The sequence below is a fragment of the Pelodiscus sinensis genome, chromosome 3, assembly GCF_049634645.1.
Source record: "Pelodiscus sinensis isolate JC-2024 chromosome 3, ASM4963464v1, whole genome shotgun sequence".
Taxonomy (NCBI): Eukaryota; Metazoa; Chordata; order Testudines; family Trionychidae; genus Pelodiscus; species Pelodiscus sinensis.
Window position 1 is genome coordinate 3,765,051 of NC_134713.1, and position 7,086 is coordinate 3,772,136.

Here is a 7,086-nt window from a genome sequence, read left to right on the forward strand (position 1 = left end):
TCAGCCTTCCCTCATAGCTCATGTTCTCTAGACCTTTCATCATTCCTGTTGCTCTTCTCTGGACCCTCTCCAATTTCTCCACATCCTTCTTGAAATGTGGTGCCCAGATCTGGACAATACTCCAACCGAGGCCTAACCAGCGCAGAGTAGAGCGGAAGAATGACTTCTCGTGTCTTGCTCACCTATTAATGCATCCCAGGTTCATGTTTGCTTTCTTTGCAAACATGGACACATGCCATATTTTCAGTTCACTTTGCCCATACAGTCTCTGGGCTGGAATGTGTCTAGGAATGTAATTAAGTGCATCCAAAACTACTGCACGTCGTTCTCAGCTGGAAGGGTCATTTAGTCCAGTGGTTCCCAATCTTTTTTATACCACGGACTGTTCATAAACTTTTGGTGGCCCGGTAACATTTTATTTGCATATTTGCATATTCATGATATGCAACTAGGGTGTTACTGGTCCACCAAAATATGTAACGCTCCCAGCCCCGGCCCTCAGCGCTACCGCGAAAAGCCGGCTTCACCTCCGGTAGCTGCGGCGGCCCAGCAGCCAGTGGGTTCATGGCGTGGCACCACTCTGCGGAGCAGTGGTTGGGAACCGCTAGTCCGTATACCGGCCAGTATAGTCAATTCTCTTCTGCTTTATTCAGCATAACGTAAAATCTCCAGGTGATAGAGCCTCTGATGTTTCCAGTCAAAAAGCTCTCTCCAGTAGAAAGCATCTTCCCAACAGACATACGAAGATAAGAACGGCCGTACTGGGTCAAACCAAAGGTCCCTCTAGCCCAGTATCCTGTCTGCCGACAGTGGCCAACGCCAGGTGCCCCAGAGGAAGCGAACAGAACAGGGAATCATCAAGGGATCCATCCTCTGTCACCCATTTCCAGCCTCTGACAAACTGAGGCTAGAGACACCGTCCCTGCCCATCCTGGCTAATAGCCATTGGTGGACCTAACTCCATGAATGTAACTAGCTAGGGTTGCCAGGTGTCTGGTTTTGAACCGGACAGTCCAGTATTTGAGCTTTCTGTTCGGGAAACAAATTGAGAAAATGTAAATGCCCAGTATTTTCTAAAGAAGATGTCATGTCGATTGTGATGGAATGGCAAGTGTGTCTGATATTTTTGTTGAAACCATCTGGCAACCCTATATCTAGCTCTTTTTTGAACCCTGTTAAAGTCCTGGTCTTCACAACCTCATAGACTCATAGACTTTAAGGTCAGAAGGGACCATTATGATCATCTAGTCTGACCCCCTGCACAGTGCAGGCCACAGAATCTCACCCACCCCTCTTAGAATAATCCTCTCACCTAGATCTCAGATATTGAAGCCTTCAAATACTTTGAAGACCCCAAGATGCAGAGAATCCTCCAGCTGTGATCGGCGCCCCATGCTACAGAGGAAGGCGAAAAACCTCCAGGGTCTCTGCCAATCTACCCTGGAGGAAAATTCCTTCCCGACCCCAAATACGGCGATCATCTAAACCCTGAACATGTGGGCAAGACTCACCAGCCAGACACTCAGAAAGTTCTCTATAGTAACGCCTATCATCCCTCCCTTGACCTATTTCCCACTGATAACCTCCTCTGGCAAGACACTTTGAACGTACTCCCTCTTAAGGGATGAAATTGCTTTTCATTTCGTTAAAAGTCGCCGTTTGAAGTTAGGTCGTCCATCGGCTCGGAGAGTGGATTTTCAAGAGCGCTTTGGCTCCTGACTTTACATGCTCAGCACCCGCAAAGCGAGGCTAAAGCTCAATAGCTCCAAAAACTGGTCGAAAGTGAGCAGGGCCGTCATGAGGTCCATGCATGGCTTTTGCCTGCTGTCTAAAAAGAACTTGCCCTGGGCACTTGATATGAAAAAGGTTCCCGATGCTTTTTAGCAAGGGGCTTAGAGAAGCTTCTACGGTCTGAGCCTGCTCTAATGAGCATTGGGTCAGGGCTAATAGAAAATAAGCACTTCTTAGCAGAGGGACCAAACGACAGATTTAATGTCTGATGACCTAATCCACCGGAGCAAAAAAGGAAGGGCTGATATCACTCGAGAGCAGAATATCTGAGCTTTTAAGTGGTATAAAGGATCCCAAAAGGGGCCCTTGAAACATCCAACTACGGGATGCTTCCGACTTTGCTGCTGCAACCAAGTTATTTGCACCTATAACCCTGCTGCCAGCTGGAGATGGCAACACTAAAAGGCAGGTTCAGTCCTGTAAATCAAGGGATCTCCTCTAAAAGGAGTGAAAGGCTACATCTACATGGTAGCATTTTGTCGGCAGAGGAAATGCAAATGAAGCGCTCATTCGCATTTCTTGCACTCTCATTTGCAGAGTCTCTTCCGATCGGTTTTGCGGAAGAGGTTTCTGCGGAAAAAAAACGCAGTGTGGACGGGGCCATTTTGTGCCAAAAAACCCTTTTGCGCAAGATCTCTTATCCCTCAAAAAAGGAGGTCTGCAGGATCTTGCGCAAAAGGGTTTTTTTTGCACAAAATGGCCCCATCCACACTGCGTTTTTTTCCGCAAAAACCTCTTCTGCAAAACTGCTCGGAAGAGACTATGCAAATGAGAGTGCGAGAAATGCTAACGAGTGCTTCATTTGCATTTCCTCTTCCGCAAAATGGATGGGAAAAGACTATGCAAATGAAAGCATGAGGAATGCTAATGAGCGCTTCATTTGCATTTCCTCTGCTGACAAAATGCTACAGTGTAGACGTAGCCAAACATGGCTCAAGCCTCCTCCCAGAGCTGCGATCCCAGGTCTGGCAGCAGGAAACTACGGTGTAGCCTCCCCGCAGTTACTCTCTGTGATGTAGTGCGCAGGCCATACACTCTGGGCATCCATTGGTGTCTGTGTTTGGGCTGAGGGTGACCCCTACTGGCCGGTATCTGCAGCACTGCCCAGCAGGACGGCTGCCTAAGGTCACATAGGCACAGACCCAACCTGTCCGACCAGTTGAGGGCAGGGACAGAACAAAGGAAGGGAGGTTTCGAGGGAAGGGGCAGTTGCTGGCTGGGAACATGAAGGAAACAGCCTAAGGTGAGGGCTGAGGGTCTAAGGTGGGCAATAGACCCCCTAATCCAAGGGGTCTGAGGCATCCTGGCCCTGACTCCTGAAACTACAGTACATCTATGCTGTGCTGTATCCTGGAAGAGCAATAAACCCTGTGGCTGTGTCTAGACTGGCAAGTTTTTCTGCAAAAGCAGCTGCTTTTGGGGAAAAACTTGCCAGCTGTCTACACTGGCCGCTTGAATTTCCGCAAGAACACTGACGATCTCATGTAAGAAATCAGTGCTTCTTGAGGAAATACTGTGCTGCTCCCGTTTGGAGATCGGGGCTTTTCTGTGCAAAAGCGCATCTAAGTGCTTTTGCGGAAAAACGTCCGTGCCAATCTAGACGCTCTTTTCTGCAAATGCTTTTAATGGAAAACTTTTCTGTTAAAAGCATTTGCGGAAAATCATGCCAGTCTAGACACAGCCTCTCTGTTCTACTGGCTGGCAGAGGCTGTTCTTGCTACGGGGCTGCAGGATCGGGGGGACCCCGACTCGCCGTCACACCCTCCAGCTCATGAATCCCCTGCAACGTGAAACCACCTAAGACCTTCATTTGGGAAAACACAGCAAGTGGAGCAAGTGGATATTTGCAGAACAGTACAATCAGCAAAACCCTAAGTAGGGTACATGGGGACAGGCTCATCACACAAACTCCACTCCACCTACAACTCATAAACCTGGTTAGATCTTGTGGCAACAGGGTGACCAGATGTCCCCATCTTATAAGGACAGTCCTGATATTTGGGGCTTTGTCTTACACAGTCCCATCCCCCCCACCCCACACACTCCATCCTGATATCTCATACTTGCTCTCTGGTCACTCTAAGCAGCAGTTCTACATGGTAGCGTTCCCTACCTGTGTGCTTTAGCCTAGAGCAGTGTTTCTGAAACTTTTTGAGACCACGGAACACTGAACAATAATATTTTTTTACGCGGAACACCGATGAAAATTTTCTTCAAAAAAAAATTGTTGTCAGACAAAAACAAAGAAGGCAGAAAAACAAAGAAGAGGTCGCGGCACACCTGCGAGTTGTTCACGGAACAGCAGTGTTCCGCAGCTCACAGTTAAAGAAACACGGGTCTAGAGAGCCCAACAGAAGTAAGCCTTGTACCACTCCACAAGTCCATGCCACGGTCCAGCCAAAGAACGTCTCATGGGGTTCTAAAGCTCTCGGCAGGAAACCCACTTCCTAGCAGAATCCAACCTGGAATGGGAATTTCTGAACAGAGGGTCCTTGTATTCCAGATAGATACAAGGGAAGTAGTCTGTCCCCTTGAGTTCTCGACCACTCGCTGCCTTTTAGAGCAGGGTGACTCGTTTTTTGTGAGGCTTTACCTTTTGTAGTTCCTCTCCCAATACGTACATGGAATCACAGGATTGGAAGGATCCTTGAGAGGACTTCTGGTCCAGTTACCTGCCCTCATATGTTAATGTGCACCGTTCAATATCATTTCTAGCAGGCACCACCAACCTCCAAACAATACACCATAAAGCACTGAGATTACAATATGTAAATGAAGTCTGTCAGAGCTAGTTTTTCCCTTTTCTTCCACAGGGGGGAAGCAGAGATGCCTGTTCCTCTCAGCCTTGTAGCTCTGCGGCCTACACACTAGGATTAGCCTTTTTTCACAGTCTCTCCTCAATAGCATAGGGCTTTTGTCTCACATGATATGTTAGTATGTTAGCACCACACAAACATAGATGGGGTTTATCTTCACAGCAGGCCTCCAAGGCCAGGTCTCCATGATAAATATAACCTGGAATAATTCATTGCTCACTCAGGAGTGTGAAAAATCTGGATGCCTTAGCACTGGTCTACACTAGGGCTTTATTTCGAAATAACCCCCCTTAGGTTGAATTTATAAGCGGAGCTTCCACACAAACAGCCCGTTCTTTCGAATTATGGGCCACTTCTTTCAAAATCTGTACTCCTGCTTTCCTCAAGGAACAATGCTAATTTCAAAATAGTTATTTCAAAATAGCGGTAGGGTGGATGTACCAGTGCTGCTATTTCAAACTAACGACACCCTAGAGTCATTGAACTCATTACTCCCCGGTACTTCCTGGGTGCCAAGTTTGAGTTAGCACATCTACAATAACAGAACTTGCCTCGGACTCATTTTGAGGCTCCCCTATAGTGTGGACACGCTAGTGGGATTTGGTAAAATCGGGAGTTATTAAGTCGAATTTAGTTATTTTGAAATAGTTTCCTAGTGTAGACATAGCCTCAGTGGAACAACATCAAAGCTAGGAGTAGAACCCACGTCCACCAGGTCAGCAGGGATGGCCCCGTAAATGCAGGATTCTTCCATGCAGTGCGCTAGCAATGTCACAAGTGGAAAGACTTCCATCATTACTCTTGGGCAATGTTTCCCAATTTTATTTTGCCACGAAACCCCAAGGCTCCGCAGTATTTCATTGAGGGAAAAAAAAAAACCCGCCGCAGCTCTATCTCTTTAAGAGGGGGTGAGGGAGTGCCGGCTCTTCGCGGAACCCTTGTTTTCACTTCACGGAACCCCAAGATTCTGCCCAATCGGCACACCAATTGGGAAACACTGCTCTTGGGGAAACGATTCCACAGCTGAATAGACACCGGCATCAAGAAACATTGCTTGACATCCAACCATTGCTGCAGCTTCCATAATTGGCTGATATATTATTAATGGAAGGCAAAATAAATACCGGCATTAATGCTAGTGGACACCATCATGTACTAATAGCTGTTAGAGTAATTTATTTGCCTTGTTTTTAGCTTCTATTAGTCTTTTTATAGAGTGTTACAAGGCCCTTGTGAATCCATTAGCCAGTCAGCCATGTGAAATTAATGTAGAACAATTTTCAGAAGCGTTACTCAGAACTAATAATAATTAGGCATTATTTCCCTGCAGATGACACAGAAAATAAAGTCTGACTTTTATGCTAAGAGGGGTTTGCATTAGCTTAAGGTGGATGAATTAATTTTCATTTACAAGGCTGCTCTGCTAGCTAGCTAGAAAGCACCCAGGTAATTAAAACCAATTTGCTTACCACAATCCTACTGCAGAATTTTATCATTGCTGAAAGTCCTTGGCTTTTATCGTGTTTTCCAAGGAGTTGGATGGTAAATAGCCATTGCTGTATGCTGCATGACTAAGCATTCTCTTTCCAGATAGCTCCAGAGAATCTAAGAAAGGTTTCAAAATTAATAGGACCAGAAATCATTTTGCAACATGCCTCTTTGAGAGCGAATGGACAGAATAGGTGAAGGTTTTGAATACTTCCTGCCATATGCTGAGCACCTTCAATTCTGTTTTTCACTGGGAACTGACAGAATGCAGATTTGCTCATGAGAGATCCCTTAATATAAATAAAATGCTATTCATTGTTGCCTTCATGTGATTTATTTACTTGCACTTGATAAGTCAGCCACTAGATGTCTCTCTGTTGCACAGAGTTCCAGCTAGGGTGTGATCACCGGTAAACAAAGGAGACAAAGCTGGAATTCAAGCTGTGTTGTCTGAGCTTTCTTTGAGCCAGCAGTTAGTAAAAATAAATAAATAAATAAATATCTCCTGTTTAGAAGGACACTGCTTGAATATTAGCACTTGTTCTAATTACTATAATGGATACTTTCTTTATATGTTGATTAATGAGCAAATTGCAGAAAGTACTCTGGGTTAGCTTATGTTTTTTATTCCACCTTCTACTAACTAAATCAAACATTCAAAAGCAATGAAAGTGAGATTCTGACTGGTTAGTTATAAGGCCAGATTTGAAATTCCCAAGCATCTTCAGTGGCTACAACTGAAAAACTATTTATTAGCAACAATATCTAAGATACTACTGTATTTCCCGGTCCTGTACTTAGGCAAGGAAGTAACTGCTTGCTCTGATGCAACTCTTTGAGACGTGCTGACTTTTGAAGTGGTCAGGATTTTTGTTTTCCAGATGTCTGTGTTGATTGATCTAGTCTCTTTGTCTCTGCTCTCTCTACTGTATCGCTAAGCTATTACCCATCGCATTGGCATAAGCTCAGATCAGTAACTTGGAGTATGTCT